Source organism: Acartia tonsa, chromosome 15 (assembly GCF_053477335.1).
Source record: "Acartia tonsa isolate MP-2025a chromosome 15, ASM5347733v1, whole genome shotgun sequence".
NCBI classification, from domain to species: Eukaryota; Metazoa; Arthropoda; class Copepoda; order Calanoida; family Acartiidae; genus Acartia; species Acartia tonsa.
In genome coordinates, this window is record NC_137274.1 from 520,001 (window position 1) to 537,350 (window position 17,350).

At 34.1% G+C, this 17,350-nt stretch overlaps 23 non-coding genes and 2 pseudogenes across 23 annotated transcripts in view; 15 read left to right on the top strand and 10 right to left on the bottom strand.

Moving 5' to 3' along the window:
- LOC145308137 (U5 spliceosomal RNA) overlaps window positions 1-64 on the top strand; it is a 118-nt gene extending 54 nt beyond the window's left edge. The window contains exon 1 of the small nuclear RNA XR_013875973.1: window positions 1-64. This exon is cut by the window's left edge and continues 54 nt beyond it. This is a non-coding gene — a small nuclear RNA (U5 spliceosomal RNA).
- A 425-nt stretch (window positions 65-489) lies between these two features.
- TRNAG-GCC (transfer RNA glycine (anticodon GCC)) lies at window positions 490-560 on the top strand. The gene has a single exon. It is a non-coding gene; the product is annotated as a tRNA-Gly (tRNA).
- A 66-nt stretch (window positions 561-626) lies between these two features.
- Window positions 627-745, bottom strand: LOC145308512 (5S ribosomal RNA). Its single transcript, XR_013876339.1, has one exon. It is a non-coding gene; the product is annotated as a 5S ribosomal RNA (ribosomal RNA).
- Window positions 746-832: 87 nt separating this feature from the next.
- LOC145308329 (5S ribosomal RNA) lies at window positions 833-951 on the bottom strand. Its single transcript, XR_013876167.1, has one exon. It is a non-coding gene; the product is annotated as a 5S ribosomal RNA (ribosomal RNA).
- Window positions 952-1,113: 162 nt separating this feature from the next.
- Window positions 1,114-1,186, bottom strand: TRNAA-AGC (transfer RNA alanine (anticodon AGC)). The gene has a single exon. It is a non-coding gene; the product is annotated as a tRNA-Ala (tRNA).
- A 90-nt stretch (window positions 1,187-1,276) lies between these two features.
- Window positions 1,277-1,395, bottom strand: LOC145307737 (5S ribosomal RNA). Its single transcript, XR_013875607.1, has one exon. It is a non-coding gene; the product is annotated as a 5S ribosomal RNA (ribosomal RNA).
- Window positions 1,396-1,547: 152 nt separating this feature from the next.
- LOC145308356 (5S ribosomal RNA) lies at window positions 1,548-1,666 on the bottom strand. Its single transcript, XR_013876192.1, has one exon. It is a non-coding gene; the product is annotated as a 5S ribosomal RNA (ribosomal RNA).
- A 654-nt stretch (window positions 1,667-2,320) lies between these two features.
- On the bottom strand, window positions 2,321-2,439 carry LOC145308607 (5S ribosomal RNA). Its single transcript, XR_013876429.1, has one exon. It is a non-coding gene; the product is annotated as a 5S ribosomal RNA (ribosomal RNA).
- A 200-nt stretch (window positions 2,440-2,639) lies between these two features.
- On the top strand, window positions 2,640-2,712 carry TRNAK-UUU (transfer RNA lysine (anticodon UUU)). Its single transcript has one exon. It is a non-coding gene; the product is annotated as a tRNA-Lys (tRNA).
- Window positions 2,713-2,787: 75 nt separating this feature from the next.
- Window positions 2,788-2,859, top strand: TRNAD-GUC (transfer RNA aspartic acid (anticodon GUC)). The gene has a single exon. It is a non-coding gene; the product is annotated as a tRNA-Asp (tRNA).
- Window positions 2,860-2,948: 89 nt separating this feature from the next.
- TRNAI-AAU (transfer RNA isoleucine (anticodon AAU)) lies at window positions 2,949-3,022 on the bottom strand. Its single transcript has one exon. It is a non-coding gene; the product is annotated as a tRNA-Ile (tRNA).
- A 137-nt stretch (window positions 3,023-3,159) lies between these two features.
- On the top strand, window positions 3,160-3,232 carry TRNAR-UCU (transfer RNA arginine (anticodon UCU)). The gene has a single exon. It is a non-coding gene; the product is annotated as a tRNA-Arg (tRNA).
- Window positions 3,233-3,308: 76 nt separating this feature from the next.
- On the top strand, window positions 3,309-3,431 carry TRNAL-CAA (transfer RNA leucine (anticodon CAA)). Its single transcript has 2 exons — window positions 3,309-3,346; window positions 3,387-3,431. It is a non-coding gene; the product is annotated as a tRNA-Leu (tRNA).
- Window positions 3,432-3,477: 46 nt separating this feature from the next.
- TRNAM-CAU (transfer RNA methionine (anticodon CAU)) lies at window positions 3,478-3,550 on the bottom strand. The gene has a single exon. It is a non-coding gene; the product is annotated as a tRNA-Met (tRNA).
- A 71-nt stretch (window positions 3,551-3,621) lies between these two features.
- Window positions 3,622-3,693, bottom strand: TRNAG-UCC (transfer RNA glycine (anticodon UCC)). The gene has a single exon. It is a non-coding gene; the product is annotated as a tRNA-Gly (tRNA).
- Window positions 3,694-3,810: 117 nt separating this feature from the next.
- Window positions 3,811-3,883, top strand: TRNAV-AAC (transfer RNA valine (anticodon AAC)). Its single transcript has one exon. It is a non-coding gene; the product is annotated as a tRNA-Val (tRNA).
- A 3-nt stretch (window positions 3,884-3,886) lies between these two features.
- Window positions 3,887-3,958, top strand: TRNAE-UUC (transfer RNA glutamic acid (anticodon UUC)). Its single transcript has one exon. It is a non-coding gene; the product is annotated as a tRNA-Glu (tRNA).
- Window positions 3,959-4,063: 105 nt separating this feature from the next.
- On the top strand, window positions 4,064-4,145 carry TRNAS-GCU (transfer RNA serine (anticodon GCU)). The gene has a single exon. It is a non-coding gene; the product is annotated as a tRNA-Ser (tRNA).
- A 92-nt stretch (window positions 4,146-4,237) lies between these two features.
- Window positions 4,238-4,321, top strand: TRNAL-UAA (transfer RNA leucine (anticodon UAA)). Its single transcript has one exon. It is a non-coding gene; the product is annotated as a tRNA-Leu (tRNA).
- A 110-nt stretch (window positions 4,322-4,431) lies between these two features.
- TRNAS-UGA (transfer RNA serine (anticodon UGA)) lies at window positions 4,432-4,513 on the bottom strand. Its single transcript has one exon. It is a non-coding gene; the product is annotated as a tRNA-Ser (tRNA).
- Window positions 4,514-14,989: 10,476 nt separating this feature from the next.
- LOC145307832 (5S ribosomal RNA) lies at window positions 14,990-15,108 on the top strand. Its single transcript, XR_013875700.1, has one exon. It is a non-coding gene; the product is annotated as a 5S ribosomal RNA (ribosomal RNA).
- Window positions 15,109-15,180: 72 nt separating this feature from the next.
- Window positions 15,181-15,299, top strand: LOC145307810 (5S ribosomal RNA). Its single transcript, XR_013875679.1, has one exon. It is a non-coding gene; the product is annotated as a 5S ribosomal RNA (ribosomal RNA).
- A 129-nt stretch (window positions 15,300-15,428) lies between these two features.
- On the top strand, window positions 15,429-15,538 carry LOC145307868 (5S ribosomal RNA; annotated as a pseudogene).
- Window positions 15,539-15,589: 51 nt separating this feature from the next.
- On the top strand, window positions 15,590-15,707 carry LOC145307866 (5S ribosomal RNA; annotated as a pseudogene).
- A 179-nt stretch (window positions 15,708-15,886) lies between these two features.
- On the top strand, window positions 15,887-16,005 carry LOC145307734 (5S ribosomal RNA). The gene has a single exon (XR_013875604.1). It is a non-coding gene; the product is annotated as a 5S ribosomal RNA (ribosomal RNA).
- Window positions 16,006-17,350: the final 1,345 nt, after the last annotated feature.

The window sequence follows — 17,350 nt, forward strand, 5'->3', positions numbered from 1 at the left end:
CCGTGTAAGTGGATCATATTGGAATTACATCCAATTTATCTGAAGGCTTTCCAGTAGAGAGCCCACTTAAAGAAACATATTACAACAGGCATGTAGGGACAGGATGTCAGGATGTGTTCACCACAAAACCATTCATCTCCAACCAACCACTTCAAATTTGTGAAAATAAAACTGGCCAACCATGCTGACAAATAGCCTACGGTAGGAATGGCTAAAATTGCAGTTACCATTTGTCTAAACTGACCAAGCTATACTTGCTTGATTCACTTCACTAAAAGGTGTGTACAAGTGAACCAAGGATCACTCAGATATTGTCTTGCCGGGCTGAAGAAAGTCCTTACCTACTGCCAAAGTCTACTTACAGCAAGTCATATTAATCGTTCAGGTGTAAAGCTATATCAATCTGTATTTGGGTTATAAATTGACAGATTTCTGAATAAAGATTTTCAGCAAGGGGTTGGGTTATACGAATAGCCAAAAAGCATGCCAGCAACGTTGGTTCAGTGGTAGAATGCTCGCCTGCCACGCGGGCGGCCCGGGTTCGATTCCCGGACGTTGCAGCAATTATTTTCTACGTTAACACAACTTTTCTGTTTTCAGTGACAAGATAAGAAAGAAAGATGTAGAGTTTACGACACCAAGTATTCCCAGGCGGTCACCCATCCAAGTACTAACTTGGCCCAATGTTGCTTAACTTCAGTGATCGGACGAGAACTGGTGCTTTCAACATGGTATGGCCGTAGACATAAAGTGACAACATGATTTTCAAACTTGTGTGAGGTTTAGTTAGGTTTGGGCTAGGATTGGTTGGGTCAAAATTCCAAAAAGATTGAGCCTACGACACCAAGTATTCCCAGGCGGTCACCCATCCAAGTACTAACTTGGCCCAATGTTGCTTAACTTCAGTGATCAGACGAGAACTGGTGCTTTCAACATGGTATGGCCGTAGACATTTACTCTGAGGAAATGCTCTTCTAACTTCTGGTTTATTAAATAACATTCTAATGCAACAAAAAGGTTTAAAGTTTTACTGGTTTAAATTTTCAGACTTTTGTTTTTCTGTGTGTTTATTTTTTTGTTTGGTGCTTGTGTAGTAGGGGGAAAAATGATACATGGAGATGCGGGGTATCGATCCCCGTACCTCTCGCATGCTAAGCGAGCGCTCTACCATCTGAGCTACATCCCCTTGGGTTTCACCTTATGTTCTCAGTGATTAGAAATTTTTCTTGGACAAGAAAGAAAAAGAGACAAATTTGAAATATGGATAAAATGTTATAGCCTACGACACCAAGTATTCCCAGGCGGTCACCCATCCAAGTACTAACTTGGCCCAATGTTGCTTAACTGCAGTGATCGGACAAGAACTGGTGCTTTCAACATGGTATGGCCGTAGACATACATCAACGGAAATTGTCGCGTAAATTAAATGCAAAATGCATTACGAAGAGAAAATGTGGCGTGAAATGAATGCAAAACGCTCAACAGTACAGGAATCTACGGACAAGGAAGAAAAAGAGACAAATTTTGAAATATGGATAAAATGTTAAAGCCTACGACACCAAGTATTCCCAGGCGGTCACCCATCCAAGTACTAGCTTGGCCCAATGTTGCTTAACTTCAGTGATCGGACGAGAACTGGTGCTTTCAACATGGTATGGCCGTAGACATTTATCAAAGGAAAATGTGTCATAAACTAAATGGAAAATGCATTACCAAGAGAAAATACGTACAGGTATTTACGGAAAATGGTTCTAAGTTCTTGATTGGTTTCCAGTGATTAGTGGGTTCTCTTTAACCCTGAATAAAGATGTTTGTGACTGACTAAGACAGACACTCAACCCGAGCGGACTCAAGGTGAGCAACCCATCGAAGCAGAGCTGATACACACCTCTTGTAGAAGTGAATCAAGCAATATTAGCTTGGTCGTTTTAGACAATGATGTAAAGTTACTTGGACATTCATATATTTTTGATATTTGTTCAAGGTCCGACCGGAAAAGTTAATTTTCATAAAATACAAGCACAAAGTAACTAAAATATTAATCCAAGTAGGTATGTGTAATACTAAAAGATATCATTTTATTGAACAATAATAGTTGTCAACCTAAAACTTATGCCTCAACACGGAGAAAACAAAGCCTAACTGGGAACTAAACAGAGCTGCCATCTGGTGACAAAAACAGTAACTACATATTATATCATAGTGGTTGCATTGTATAAGGGCTTTAGGTGTAAAAAATGAACATAAGCAGTTGTCTGGTTTACATTTCTCAGACTTTGTTTTTTTCTTTTCTCAACTTATAAAAAAGGATGAAAAGATTTGCCTACGACACCAAGTATTCCCAGGCGGTCACCCATCCAAGTACTAACTTGGCCCAATGTTGCTTAACTTCAGTGATCGGACGAGAACTGGTGCTTTCAACATAGTATGGCCGTAGACATTTAACATTGGAAAATGTGACATATACTAAATGCAAAATGCTACAATACAGGAAAATTATGGAGTGATGATTTATTCTATACAACTCAGGTTGCACTTAACCAAAAATAAACAGAGAGAAATCCAAGCCTACCATGAACTAAAATGCTGCTGCCATCTGGTGAGACAATTTTGTTACTGTAATTGTAAAATAGCATGATGCCCGGGTAGCTCAGTCGGTAGAGCGTTAGGCTTTTAACCTAACGGTCCAGGGTTCGAGCCCCTGCTCGGGCGCTCTCATTTTTTGTTCAAGTCTCCAATCAGTGTGATATGTACGTAGAGACTAGAAAATAGCTGGTCAACAAGAATTCCTCGATAGTCTAGTGGTGAGGATCTCCGCCTGTCACGTGGAAGGCCCGGGTTCGATTCCCGGTCGGGGAGAGATAATTTTTCAACCTTGTGAAATTTCTTTTTTTATCCATTAAATATTTCCGCCACTGCAAACTGTTCAATTTGGTAAAAGTATTAGCTGGCCCGTAGGGGGATCGAACCCGTGACCTTCGCGTTATTAGCACGACGCTCTAACCAACTGAGCTAACGGGCCTGATTGAGATGACATGTTTAAGTATTAGCACAATGCAAAAACTACATGCTTTTTTTCTTCTCTACTTGATTTTCTTTTACTTGCCTTCCATAATGTTTTCTGTCAACAAATGCTACTATTTTCTTTTCTCTTACCAAGTCCCATTAGCGCAGAGGATAGCGCGTTGGACTTCTAATCCAAAGGTCCTGGGTTCGATCCCCAGATGGGATGCTAACATTGCATTTTGGCTAACCTTTTTGGGTTATCAAAACATGGAATTTCCTAATCTGTGAACACTATGTTAGCAGTCAGGATGGCCGAGTGGTCTAAGGCGCCAGACTCAAGGACAACTTCCTTGCTCTCTGATAGAGAGTGGTTGTGAGAATTCTGGTCCTCGATGAGGGCGTGGGTTCGAATCCCACTTCTGACAAAACTTTTTTTTCAAAACACAACCAGGAGATGAAAAAGTGTTTGCCTGCCCCCGGTGAGGCTCGAACTCACGGCCTTCAGATTATGAGACTGACGCGCTGCCTACTGCGCTACGGAGGCTTGTTGATGGTACAGGATTACTACACTTTTTGAATGTACAAAAATGTATTGCTAGGCAACTGAGATGAAAATGCGTCAGCCGGGAATCGAACCCGGGTCAACTGCTTGGAAGGCAGCTATGCTCACCACTATACCACTGACGCTTGTTTTACAATATTATTATGTACGCCAAAGTGAAAACCACAAATACATATTTGGCTAGTAACTAGCACACTTAAAGAAAAGCAGAGGGCAATAAAGCTGTTTACTCTATGTAACAAGTTTCCGTGGTGTAGCGGTTATCACATCTGCCTAACACGCAGAAGGTCTCCGGTTCGATCCCGGACGGAAACAGAATCCCACGTGGTCTAACGGCTAGGATATCTGGCTTTCACCCAGGAGGCCCGGGTTCAACTCCCGGCGTGGGAAATCTTTTGACACGATTGATGCAATATTGCGGTTTTTTTTTTTTTTTTTTGTTGATGTCATGTGTCATGTCTGCTTTGAAAGTAATCTAGGCTAATCATTATCATAGACGAGGTGGCCGAGTGGTTAAGGCGTTGGACTGCTAATCCAATGGGCTCTGCCCGCGTGGGTTCGAATCCCATCTTCGTCGTGATAATTTTTTTTTTGTAGAGCTTGGCTTAATCAGTGCTTGTCAGTCGTGATTTCATGCGTTTTGCAATGAGTGCCGCCCTGTTGCATCCTGTCAGGTTGGCCGAGTGGTCTAAGGCGTGAGATTTAAGCTCTCATAATCGTAAGATTGCGTGGGTTCGAACCCCACACCTGACAAAGGTCTTATTTTAACACTATACCAGGAAGGCCATGTGAGTTGCAAGGTAACTTTCTGGTTTTGCAAAAAAAGTAAAAAAAAACACTAGATACTAACAAAATCTGACTTTCGCAGCCGGCAGGATTCGAACCTGCGCGGGGAAACCCCATTGGATTTCAAGTCCAACGCCTTAACCACTCGGCCACGACTGCTGGCTCTGGTTGACGGCCATCCATGAATACAGCATCACAGCTGGAAGCAATCGGCTAGTAAGTTGGTGAATTACAGCTTGCTACTGACAGTTAGCAGGGCACAAGCCAGGCTTGATGGTCTAGGCGGCACAAGAAAATTTCGGGGCCTTCGGCCCCTCTAATTTTCTGGTCGTCTCGCTTCGCTCGATTTTTTTCGCTGCACTCAACTCTTACGTCTCGCTATGCTCGATTTTCAAATTTGAATAGACAAACAACATCCTGTTACTTTAGTATAAGGATAAATGTACATGATGTAGGTAAAAACTGGTACATTGTTACATAGGTATCTTTTGTTTTGCGCCAATATTTAAATTGAAATATGTGTGAGCATTATTATTTATTTATTAATGAATATAGTGTATAATATTATATTAATGATTAATGTAGATTTAATTAATCATTTCAATATAATCCTAATACTAAGACGACATTAATTTCTTCATATCATACAATTTAGGTAAAGTTTGGTTTTTTGCTTAATTATGATAAAATAAATGTTTAAGGTCTTAAACAATTTTCCATATTTTTTTTATTGTTTGTAAGAAAATATAGAAAGGAATTAAAAAAAAAACATATAAACAACCAATTTAACAAAATTTTTAATACAAAGACGACATATTATGACTTCATACTGCATAAAATAAGATAATTTTGCTTTCAACTAATAGTAATGAAAGATGAACTTCTATATTTTAAGAACGAATATTTTAAACATTTATAAATAACGCTATTTCTTGGTTATGATTTATGTAAATTTAATGAAATACTTTAAAGGAAGGGTGCAAAAAACACCACGCTTTAACTGCTGAAAGACTGCCACAAGTAGACCAAATATCCCAAATTTGAAGCCTTCAGCTTCTGTAACAAAAAAGTTTTAGGCATTTTAAAATGACATTTTATTTATAATGAGAATTTTGAAAGAATTTCGCTGTTTATGTTATAAATTTTGAAAATAAACTACGTGGCCTAGAAACAAAATCATAATATAATTTTTGGCATAAATTTAGGTTGCTAGTATCTAATTATATTTTTATAATAAAAATAGCCATTTTTATAGTCAAAATCATTAAAAAAAATTAAGTTTAACTTGCATTGTAACGAGTGTACTGCATCCAATCACAGCTGAGATTATATTAGTTTACCCCTTTGTTTCTGCGATGATTTTCGTTTACAAATGCAATTTAAATTGAATTTTTTAAATATATTTTGACTATGAAATGTGGTGTTTTTATTGTAAAAATGTAATCAGTTACAGGCAATTTAAGTTTGTGACAAAGATAAGGTTATAATTTTATGTCTAGGCGACGTAATTTAATATTGTTTTTTCTTTCATTAGCATTGGGAATCTTTCAAAACTTTCATTGTACATACAATGCTATTTTGAAATGCCTAGAACTTTTTTGTTATTGAAGCTGAAGGCTTTACATTTGGGGAATTGGGTCTACTTATGGCAGTCTTTAAGCATTTAAAACGTGGTATTTCTTGCTGGTGTCCTTTAAGATAATTTTAATACAAAGACGACATATAATTTCTGTTATTATACCATGTTGAAAGCACCAGTTCTCGTCCGATCACTAGGTGATTGTAACAAACAATGTAAGAAGACAGATTTCCTCTAAAACATAAAGATTAATTAATGTTAATAGTTGTTCTTTTGTAATGTACATTAGGTTTGCTACTTAAATGTTAGGATATTCTTTATTAATTTTGTTTTTATTTAGTATTTAAATTCTGGTGTTATTTTCTGGCTGTATCATTGAATGCGGAGAAATGAATTTTGAACACTATATTAAGATAAAAATGTGCTCCTAAGTGGTATCACCCACCTCCCCCCCCCCCCCTCCCTTAAAATATATTCCCGATTAACTAAAAGTATCTTTAGAGTGAAAAAAATCTGTTGGAAGGTATTGGCTACTGTACTATCTCAAAAAACATTAATAAATGTTTTTTCAACCTATGAGATACTATATTGAAAAAGAACTATATTAATACCTGGAAAATACCTCTTGGGGGCGAGGTGCTGCCTTAGGCTTGAGTCCTTTAGCTTCACGTTTGTTTGAAAAAAAGCGTCCATGGGCCCAATGAAATATCCTAAATAGTCATATTATAGTATCATAGTACTGGTTAAGCTTTAAGATTTACGATTAAGATATTTATTTTTCATTCTGGTGTTAAGATGTACCTAGTAAGGAGATTATTAAATTAAGTTTAAGATATTTGTTCAGTTCTGTATTTGATATCCCTGAAAGTTTTAAGTTTAAAGACAGATAATTAGATATTCAGATTTCTTTCTGGTAAAAACACGTCCCTGCAAAACATTAAGTTTTTGTTATCAATATGAATTAGGATTAAGTTTTAAAATAGGTGTTCAAGTCAACTTCAGGTTCCATGTATGATCCTGCAGGTCCTGATCCTCCAGGTCTCCAGAAATCTTTAAATGGCTCCTGTGGCCGGAATTTTTGACTTAGAGACTTCAAATTTTAAACTTAAGTTTTTCTTACATGTCTACACAAGTTATTAAAATTTCGCAAAGATCCGCCGCCGTTTTCCCGCCGAACGGCGATTGCGGCGGCTGGCAGCTGCCAAGTACAGCCGCGTCCGCTGAAATTTATAATTTGATATTTAAAATATAAAATTTACATAAAGATTAACATTTTTTGGCAAAAAATTTGTATTCTAGTTTCAAAAATAAAAAAAATTACAGCCATTTGAAATTTTTAAGTAAAAAAGGACCTAAGAACAAAAGTTGTTAAATAAAAGGGTGAAGGAAGCGAAAATTGACCTTGAATTACTTAAGGTCGTAAATTCATCATAACACAGGGGACTTATACAAAAAAATTTAGCACTCTAGTTCTAATAGGAACTAAGATAACAATGCCCACCCCCCCCCCCCCCCCCCCGACTGATTAAGGTGCGGCAAGGGGACCGACTGTAAGGGGTTAATGTGGCATATATTCTAATACAAAGACGACATTTTAAAAGAACATGCCACATTTCCACTTACCTAATGTTTATGGCGATACCATGTTGAAAGCACCAGTTCTCGTGTAAGAAGGTAGAAGATTTAATCTAAAACAAACAGATTAATTAATGTTAATATTGAAAAAAATACACCTATGTAATAGTTTATAATTGAGGTAAACTTAAAGTAAAATATCCCCTCCCTCCATTTACATAAAGATAAACATTTTTTGCAAAAAAATGTTATTCTAGCTTCAAAAATAGAAAAATTACCGCTGTTGAAATTTATAAGTAAAAAAGGTCATAAAACAAAAGTTGTTAAATAAATTGTTATGTATTTAGTGATATCTATAACAGTGCTGTCACTTACTTTCTGACAAGGGTTTCAGACTTGTCCGGTTAATCATGTCAATATTTAATAATTAAAAAAAGAAATATACATCATATATAGACAAAATGATTATGAATTATATATTTCTTTTTCAATATTTATAATTGAAAATGATTAGTCCGCCAGTTTCCACTGTTAGTAATATTATTTTGAATTTGGTGATCTCTGTGTTTATTTACAAAAAAATTTGTTCTCCCATTTAAAATTACATAAATATTAACCAATTTGTCAAAAAAAAGGCATATAATTTCCCAAGTTTTACTTAACAGTGTTCTACTACTGTCTATGCAAAATAGAACAGTAGTAGAAATCAGTGTATAATGAAATGATTAATTTCAATGTTAACACTTGTATGATAGAAACAAATTGTTTCATTTTTGTTATTTAAAATCAAATGAATTTGACTTTAAATTTGATTTTTTCAATAATTGAAAATTTTGTTAATTATTAAAATTAACAGGGTGTGTTGTTAAATACTTTACCTGGCATGAAGGTAATTTCCATTAATCAGAAAGGAATTTGGTAAATAATATAAAAGAGTTCCTATTATTTTAAACAAATTAGTTACATAAGAACTTCATTAAAGACTATATTTTGAAGTTTTTCTTTCAAAGTTACCACAATCAATGATTCTGGTTTTTTTACCCTTGATAAAGCAACATAGAGTTGACCATGGGTAAAAACATCATTTGCAAGATACAAACCAACAGTACCTAAGGTTTGTCCTTGACTTTTGTTTATTGTCATAGCGAATGCTGGTGTTACTGGAAATTGATGTCTAGAAAAAAGAACATAACAATTCTTTTCTGTAGTATTCAATTTTATTCTAGGAATTAGAACTATTTTTCCATTTGTAAGGTTTTTACATTTTAAAATAAATCTACCAACCATTGAAATGAAAAGAAGTCTAGTTCCATTACATAATCCTTGTTTCGGTAAAAGATTGCGTAATAACAATAATGGTGTACCAGGTTTTAATATTAACTTATGTGGTGGAAAACCTGGTGGTTTTAAAGTATTCAAGAGCTCTGTTGGGTAAATATTACTAGATGAATCAATAACCGTATCTATAGAATACTTTTCAATTGTTTCTGCATTTGTCATTGAGTTCAATATTTTGTCATTGATCATATCTACTGATTTATTTGTTGGTGCTAATATACAATGACTGTGGATGAAATTACAGTTTGCTATTGTAATATTTTGATTAATATTAGGAAATGTAGCATTAATTATACTGTTCATTGCCTCAATTTCATCAGAACACTTTAAATGTGTTATTTTATGAAAAAGTGAAACATCTGAAATTTGTCCATTACCAATTTGAAGCAGCCAATTATCAAATGGTATTTGATTAGCTTCTAATCTCATGTTTTGAGTTAAAAAATTATAACGCGCTTTGTAATATTGCTCAATAAGTTATAAGATTCATATCATTTTTTACATTCTAGAAAACTAAATTTGATTTTATGATGGTATGTCTGACCATTAAAGAAAAATATTTCTGGTATTTACCCCACCAAATAATGGTTGTGATGTTTACTTTAGTAGGAAGTCTTCTATTAAAACAAATGCAACACAATGTTTACTTTGGTAAAAAGTCTCCTATTAAAAAAAATGAATCACCTAGCGGCCAAATTATTAACCACATATTACATATTAAAATATGCTTATGACAAGTTATGGGATAAATTTCACCCTGAAAGAAAAGCATATGACAACACACCTCTTTATATTAGCTTGGTTAAAGTACATAGTAAATAATTGAAACAGTTATTACCTTATAATCTATTTTTCCAAGTCAGTACTTGGATGGGTGACTACCTGGGAATACTTGGTGTCATAGGCAAATCAAACTCTGACCATTGAAGTAAAATATTTCTGATGTTTACCCCCCCAATAATGTAGGTTATGAAGCTTACTTCAGTAGGAAATCTTTTATTAAAATAAACACAACACCTAGCGGCCAAATTATTAACTACATATAACATATTAAAAGTAAAAAGTGCTTATGACAAGTTATGGGATAAGTTTGACCCTGAAAGAAAAGCAAAACACTTCCTAATGAAATACCAAGCAATGATAGCTTGGTTATAGTATATAGTAAATATTTTAAAAATTACCTTATAATCTCTTACTCATGAAACACAACAATTAAGGATCCTCTCCAGGAGCAATATATGTATAAACCTACCTTTTCTTACATTTTATACTACTATTAATTTTGTTATTAGAAACTAATGCTGACCATAGAAGGAAAATACCCACCCTCCCCCTACTATAGACTATAGGTTGCGAGATTTTTTGTTAATATGTAAATATTTCTATCAAAATTCATCAGTCACCGTAGCTTAGTGGTAAGGACGGTGTAAAACCTACGGAAAGGTCCTAGGTTCAAATCCCCGTGGGTAGGTTATGAAACATGTTAGCGTGAGCCGCATATCGGCCGTTAATGATGTTGATTAGCCCACACCATGTGGGTGTGTGTAGGTTACGAGACATTGTTAACGTGAGCCGCATATCGGCCGTTAATAATGTTGAATACCTTACATACTGTGTGCATGTGTATGTGTGTGTGAATGATGCCTTACCCCTCTATGCAATGGATTGTTGAGAATTAAGGAAATTTTACAACAAACATGAAAAATTGGGGTTAAATTTAAGTAATGTAAGAAATAATTAAGGCTCTTCGGTCTTTTACAAACATTATTTCATACACATACATTGTTGATGCAATGATGAGTATTTTGATCTAGAATGATATTACGAAGCAATATTCTTTGATTGTTTTCTTGCATATTACACTCTGGTGATGGACCAGGTGGAATTTCAGCACAAACAACATTATCTAGGTCATTTGCAGAATGACATCTGTCTTGTTCTTGGATTGTAACCAAAATGTGGGCATGTGGTAAACCTCTTTTTTGGTATTCTATAGTGTGTGTTATGGCGAGAACTTTACCAAAGATCTCGCCATAACGTATATCACGCAGTAATTGGTTGAGTTTTAAATGAAAAACTCGAACCACAATATCTGGTCTGTCTTGTGCAGACATGCCTTGACTCAAATATTGTATATTTCTGGCCATGCTGGATTGGTTGTCATGGTTATGAAATATGTAGGGTGTCCATACCTGCGCATTGCACACAGTGCATTTTGCACTTGTGTCAAATGCCAACGTACGGAACCATAAAATGTAGGAGGGAGAATCATTCTTTTTCCTACTCTTTCTACTCCGTCGTTATCCACTAGGTTTTTATATGTTTCTGCTCTAAAGCATGTTTGGTTGAAATGGTAAAGGTGGAGATTGTTGTCATCTACCACAATTGCCGCCCAACACAAAAATTCTTGGAATAATCTTCCAAACTTTAGTAAACAGTTATCATTCTCATGATTAAGCATGATCATATATTTATAAAATTCACATGGTGTTATATTTGATCTTCTTAAACTAATACAGTTTTCAGCTGATTCAATTCCTATGGACCAACCATGTGTTCCATATGGAAACAGCAATGGAAAGCGCAAGGGCATTGAATGCTTATTACGATTCCTAATTAATTGTTTTGATCCATCTTTGGCAATTAAGACATCATCCGTAGACTCTCTATCTTCATTAGCAAGAAGAATGCTTATTTCTTTAAGATTTGTAAATGGTGTATATCTCCCAACATGTCCTTGATTGGTGGATGCTTTTGAAGACAGAACAATAGTGCCTGTAGTAAAATTACTGTAATCACGCTCCATCATCATCTTGAAATCGTGGACATAAGGGTTTACTAACTTGAGTATATCTATTACTCTTAAAGTTAGCTCCTTTATGTCCACTCTTTCTAGATCAGAGGAGTTACGAGGTATAAATGTATTGGTGGGTTCATCAAATAGGGCATTTAATGTTGCAAAATCAACAATATACTTATTGATGACTTGTTCATTTATACCTCCAAATAACTGATGAACCTCACCATTTAAGATAACACCTCCTCCTCTAATTGCATTTGTATTTGTTTTAGAACATGATAAGGATGAAAATGCACAAGAACTGTTAATAGTTCTTGCAAATTTTAAAAATTGTTTACTCAATCTATTTTCAGATTTTTGTATTAAATCCTTAATATAAGTGGGTGGATTACGATATTTTTCTAATTCCATACATCTTCCATTTTCACAACACAAGGAAGGTTCTTCTCTGAGAAATTTCAGAGAACCGCAATGACCACAAACAAAGATCATTTTTCCAATGGAATCAGTTGTTCGTGAAAGGGTTGTTACTTTTTTTTCCCCAGTTAAAATTAATTGTGATTTAAATCCATCTAATCTTTTTACAGATAAAGGTTTTGGACTTCTTGTTATAAAGACCGAAGAGCCTTAATTATTTCTTACATTACTTAAATTTAACCCCAATTTTTCATGTTTGTTGTAAAATTTCCTTAATTCTCAACAATCCATTGCATAGAGGGGTAAGGCATCATTCACACACACATACACATGCACACAGTATGTAAGGTATTAAGATATGCGGCTCACGTTAACAATGTCTCGTAACCTACACACACCCACATGGTGTGGGCTAATCAACATCATTAACGGCCGATATGCGGCTCACGCTAACATGTTTCATAACCTACCCACGGGGATTTGAACCTACGACCTTTCCGTAGGTTTTACACCGTCCTTACCACTAAGCTACGGTGACTGATGAATTTTGATAGAAATATTTACATATTAACAAAAAATCTCGCAACCTATAGTCTATAGTAGGGGGAGGGTGGGTATTTTCCTTCTATGGTCAGCATTAGTTTCTAATAACAAAATTAATAGTAGTATAAAATGTAACTGTTGTTTGTCTAATCTGACCAAGCCAAACTTGCTTGGAATACTTCATTGAGAGGTGTGATATCAGATAAAATTTTTAAGGGTGTATTTTAACCCATCGGCTCGTTTTAATGTAAGAAAAGGTAGGTTTACACATATATTGCTCCTGGAGAGGATCCTTAATTGTTGTGTTTCATGAGTAAGAGATTATAAGGTAATTTTTAAAATATTTACTATATACTATAACCAAGCTATCATTGCTTGGTATTTCATTAGGAAGTGTTTTGCTTTTCTTTCAGGGTCAAACTTATCCCATAACTTGTCATAAGCACTTTTTACTTTTAATATGTTATATGTAGTTAATAATTTGGCCGCTAGGTGTTGTGTTTATTTTAATAAAAGATTTCCTACTGAAGTAAGCTTCATAACCTACATTATTGGGGGGGTAAACATCAGAAATATTTTACTTCAATGGTCAGAGTTTGATTTGCCTATGACACCAAGTATTCCCAGGTAGTCACCCATCCAAGTACTGACTTGGAAAAATAGATTATAAGGTAATAACTGTTTCAATTATTTACTATGTACTTTAACCAAGCTAATATAAAGAGGTGTGTTGTCATATGCTTTTCTTTCAGGGTGAAATTTATCCCATAACTTGTCACAAGCATTTTTTAATTTTAATATGTAATATGTGGTTAATAATTTGGCCGCTAGGTGATTCATTTTTTTTAATAGGAGACTTTTTACCAAAGTAAACATTGTGTTGCATTTGTTTTAATAGAAGAATTCCTACTAAAGTAAACATCACAACCATTATTTGGTGGGGTAAATACCAGAAATATTTTTCTTTAATGGTCAGAGTTTGTTTTTAATATGTTCTTGGTTCTCTTGCTCTGGCCGTACTGTTGGGCAACCTTCTGAATTAGCTGGGCCAAATATCTAAAATAAAAGTTATTAAAACTTTCAATAATATTTAGAGAACAATTAGTTCCTATCTATGAAACAGAGCTTTAAATTTTTTTTTCTTGTAGCAAAAAATGAATATAATATACAATTATAAGATTTATGTACAATCATTAGATGAAAACCAGTTTCTATCCAACATATTAGAATGAAAACGAGAAAGTGTTTTCATTTAATAAATATTAAATTTTAAAAAAAATTAGTTACATTGTATGATTATTATGATTAATAGGTTGAGTCGATTTTTTGAATTTGAAATTAAGATTAATTAAAATTTCTTAAAGCACAGGCATGTTGCATATCAAAATGACCGCAATGAAATGCTGATTACAAATCTGAAAACCGTTTTAAAAAATATTAATTCAGTATGAAATAATTATCAAATAACCTACCAAAATTAACAATTTTGACTAAATCAGCTGTTTTTAGATAATTGAACTAGGATCAATATTTTTAAAAATGCTTTTCAGATTCGTTTTTGCAATGTGGTCATTTTTAAATGCAATATGGCTGTGTTTGAAATAATTTAAATTTTTTGATTTATAAGGGAAAGACACTTTTTATACCCCCCGCGCGGCGGCAGCCATAACAGGCAAGTCACTTTTGAAACTTTAATGGGGCTTTCGATACATAAATATGAATGTCACAACTTATGATAAAGTAAAATCTTAACATAAACGCAAATTGATTCCACCTACTGATTTTATGAAACATTAGTAATATATTAGAAAATATTTTGTTTGATTTTTTTGCTAGTTTTACTTATAAAGTATTTTGAAATATAAAAGAAATTAATTAAAATTTTTTGCTTCATGTATTTTTTTGTATTTAAAATAATGCTGTAAACTCTTGTTGGGGTTTTAAAACTATAACATACTTAATGACCATACAGTCAAAAACCTTGCCGAAACTTAATCGCTGGGGGGAAAAGAGTGGCGATCTGTTAAACTATTTTCTAAAAATTTTTGTGTAAGTTACCTATTTAATAAAGAATTTCAAAAATTAATCGTTGTGGGGAGAAGGGGGGGGGGAGGAAAAAATTTTCTCCAAGAACCCTATTTGATAATAAATTACCAAACTTAATTGTTAACCTATTATCTCAGTTCCTATTAAAGATAGAAGGCTACATGTTGAAAGCACCAGTTCTCGTCCGATCACTGAAGTTAAACAACATTAGGACAAGTTAGTACTTGGATGAGTGACCGCCTGGGAATACTTGGTGTCGTAGGCTTAACATTTTTGGAATTTTAACCCAAACCTAACTAAACCTAACACAAGTTTGAAAAGTATTTTTTAATTTAATGTCTACGGCCATACCATGTTGAAAGCACCAGTTCTCGTCAGATCACTAAAGTTAAGCAACATTGGGCCAAGTTAGTACTTGGATGGGTGACCGCCTGGGAATACTTTGTGTCATAAACCTAAAATTTTTGGAATTTTTACCCAAACCTAACTGAACCTCACACAAGTTTGAAAAGTATTTTGTAATTCAATGTCTGCGACCATCCCATGTTGAAAGCACCAGTTCTCGTCCGATCACTGAAGTTAAGCAACATTGGGCAAAGTTAGTACTTGGATGGGTGACCGCCTGGGAATACTTGGTGTCGTAGGCAAAAACTGTCACATTTTTTTATATACCAAGATTACCAAGACCTAGCACTGGTTGCGTTAAAAAAATACGCATGTTTTTCTGTGCTGTGTCATTTTGCATTTAATATTTTTAACATTTTCAATATATAAACGTCTACGGCCATACCATGTTGAAAACACCAGTTCTCATCCGGTTAAGCAACATTGAACCAAGTTAGTACTTGGATGGGTGACCGCCTGGGAATACTTGGTGTCGTAGGCCTAACATTTTTGGAATTTTGACCCAAACCTTATTAGTATTTTTTAAATCAATGTCTACAGCCATACCATGTTGAAACACCAGTTCTCGTCCGATCACTGAAGTTAAGCAACATTGGACCAAGTTAGTACTTGGATGGGTGACCGCCTGGGAATACTTAATGTCGTATAAATATTGCCTCTGATCTTTCTTTTTCATTTTAATTTTGCAATATGAAGATATAAAATGTCGTATTTGCATTATAAATTTTTAAAATTTGTTGTATAATTAGGATATGGTTACAATTTTTTAAAAATTGTCTTACAAAGAAATAATACAAATACCTTTACGCCACAGTTTCCATCGATAAACGTCTACGGCCATACCATGTTAAAAGCACCAGTTCTCGTCCGATCACTGAAGTTAAGTAACATTGGGCCAAGTTAGTACTTGGATGGGTGACCACCTGGGAAAACTTGGTGTCATAGGCTTAACATTTTTCAAATAAATATTGCCTCTGATCTTTCTTTTTCATTTTAATTTTGCAATATGAAGATATTAAATGTCGTATTTGTATTATAAATTGTTAAAATTTGTTGTATATTAGGATTTGGTTACAATTTTTTAAAAATTTTCTTACAAAGAAATAATACAAATACCTTTAAAATTTATTTGATCATGATTTAGCAAGAATGCAAAGTTATTTAGAAGTTAAATGTCGTCTTCAAAGTAATCACAGGCGGTCACTTACATACAAAAACGAAAGAAAATGTGAAGTGAAAAAATGGAAAACAACCAACACTACAAGAAACACCGTAATAGGTTTCAACTACATGAATTTTGTTGATTGGTGAGTTGTCTGTAACCCTCACAAAAATGTGAATGACTAAGACCCTTCAAATAATATCTCATACACACCTCTTGTTGAAGTGAATCAAGCAATATTAGCTTGGTCAGAATAGGTATATAGCAAAATACAACTTTGTCATAGTATATATGTTATTATTAAAAACAAACTCTGACCATTAAAGAAAAATATTTCTGGTATTTACCCCACCAAATAATGGTTGTGATGTTTACTTTAGTAGGAAGTCTTCTATTAAAACAAATGCAACACAATGTTTACTTTGGTAAAAAGTCTCCTATTAAAAAAAATGAATCACCTAGCGGCCAAATTATTAACCACATATTACATATTAAAATTAAAAAATGCTTATGACAAGTTATGGGATAAATTTCACCCTGAAAGAAAAGCATATGACAACACACCTCTTTATATTAGCTTGGTTAAAGTACATAGTAAATAATTGAAACAGTTATTACCTTATAATCTATTTTTCCAAGTCAGTACTTGGATGGGTGACTACCTGGGAATACTTGGTGTCATAGGCAAATCAAACTCTGACCATTGAAGTAAAATATTTCTGATGTTTACCCCCCCAATAATGTAGGTTATGAAGCTTACTTCAGTAGGAAATCTTTTATTAAAATAAACACAACACCTAGCGGCCAAATTATTAACTACATATAACATATTAAAAGTAAAAAGTGCTTATGACAAGTTATGGGATAAGACCCTGAAAGAAAAGCAAAACACTTCCTAATGAAGTACCAAGCAATGATAGCTTGGTTATAGTATATAGTAAATATTTTAAAAATTACCTTATAATCTCTTACTCATGAAACACAACAATTAAGGATCCTCTCCAGGAGCAATATATGTGTAAACCTACCTTTTCTTACATTAAAACGAGCCGATGGGTTAAAATACACCCTTAAAAATTTTATCTGATATCACACCTCTCAATGAAGTATTCCAAGCAAGTTTGGCTTGGT